The 1,594-nt window shown below is 41.8% G+C and overlaps 1 pseudogene; it reads right to left on the bottom strand.

The window, feature by feature from the left end:
• Positions 1-267: 267 nt before the first annotated feature.
• On the bottom strand, positions 268-941 carry LOC142244490 (STING ER exit protein pseudogene; annotated as a pseudogene).
• Between the last annotated feature and the right edge of the window lie 653 nt (positions 942-1,594).

Genomic DNA, 1,594 nt, shown 5'->3' on the forward strand with positions numbered 1-1,594 from the left:
GACAACATGTATAAAAATTATCATGTGATCATACTCATTTGCGTAATAATTCGGCACACAGTGTAAAGAGAACTCTTGAGGCTCAGCAATGCTTTCTGGTCCATTTTGGGCTTTATATGGATTAAAGCCTCTGTGATCTTGAGCAGCATACGCAGAAGAGACATACTAGTGGTGGCCATGTCTGCTGCACACCAGCCATTGCACAAGTAAGCAATAATGTGATGGTTGATGAATTATTCTACTTCACGTTCCAGGAGTGCGTTTCATTTATTTGAACTGGTTGTCAATCAATGTTCCTTTCATTTCGGCCTTCTTCGCATCTAATTCGGCCAGCTCCTGTTGTCTCTTGCTCATGCCTTTTCTCTCCAATTGCTTCTTAATCACTTTACCATTATGGGCATAGGAGTCTGCCACCTCTCTCGTCTCTATCTCCTCCTCTTCTTCATCAATGGTGGAAACCGTAACAGAGCTGAATTTGCCCATTTCTTTGGTGCGTTTAGTCATCATCATCTTTTTAGGTGGATCAGGTTTTTGGGTGTAGATATTAGTTTTGCCGAAACCTTGTCCAGATTTTACCAGAGCTCCATTAAAAATAAAGGTTGCGGGGGCATTCTTTTGCTGGTGCTGATAGAATAGAAGAAGGCTGCACTTGCTGCATTTCTTCCGATACTGCCGCTCAATGCCATCTGGCCTGCGCAGATACACCGCCTCCTCCTCTTCTGTGTTACAGAACTTGTGAGCGTGTTTTGCATCATCGATCACTCTCATGGGACGTTTTTCCAGCTGGCAGTCCAGCACGAGCACCATCTAACTGCACAGGCAGTAGTATACATATAATGGCTTCTCTCCATCGTCATACTCCTCCCGATCGCGGGTGTCGGAGCACACCACCAACCGACACACCTCCTTAGGCATCGCGACACACCGACCGCAGTCAGGATCTATCCAAGCTAGAAGAAACATAATATTTAACCTGAAGAAGGCCTTTTCAAAAGGCTGAAACGCATTGTATTTCCTGGACCCCTTGGAAGCGCAATTCATTGGCATATTTCCTACAATTTTTTAGCAATTATAATTTATTAAGCTTTGTTGATATAGCAGCATCAATATATTCTGCAGTACTTTACATACATAACTTATTCTTTTTATTTAAGAATGTGTTATATATTTGTCTGTGCATTTATTAATTCATTGTTGTCAAAACGTATAACGTAAGAACATCTTTGTCTGTTAGTTCTGTTATCTGTCTGTTATATTCGCACACTGCAGTTTTGTTTCTCCAGCGAAAAACGCACCCTCTGACAGGAAAATGCACTTCTGGCTAAAAAAACACATCTAAAACGCATCGTTTTCGGAGCGTTTTTGCTGCGTTTTTGGCCCCTGTGTGTTATAACATTGTCAATGGCAAAACCCAGGGATAAATGCAAAAAAGAAGAAGTGACATGCTGCTTTTTTTTCTGCAACCAAAACTGGAGGCAAAAAAGAAGCAACATGCACACAGCTTTTCTGATTTCTCATAGACTTTGCTGGGGAAGGTCATACATGCAGTTTAGGATCACAAACTACACCCAAAACTGCACCAAAAAAGCAGCAA

The sequence above is a fragment of the Anomaloglossus baeobatrachus genome, chromosome 6 (genome assembly GCF_048569485.1).
Source record: "Anomaloglossus baeobatrachus isolate aAnoBae1 chromosome 6, aAnoBae1.hap1, whole genome shotgun sequence".
Lineage (NCBI taxonomy): Eukaryota > Metazoa > Chordata > Amphibia > Anura > Aromobatidae > Anomaloglossus > Anomaloglossus baeobatrachus.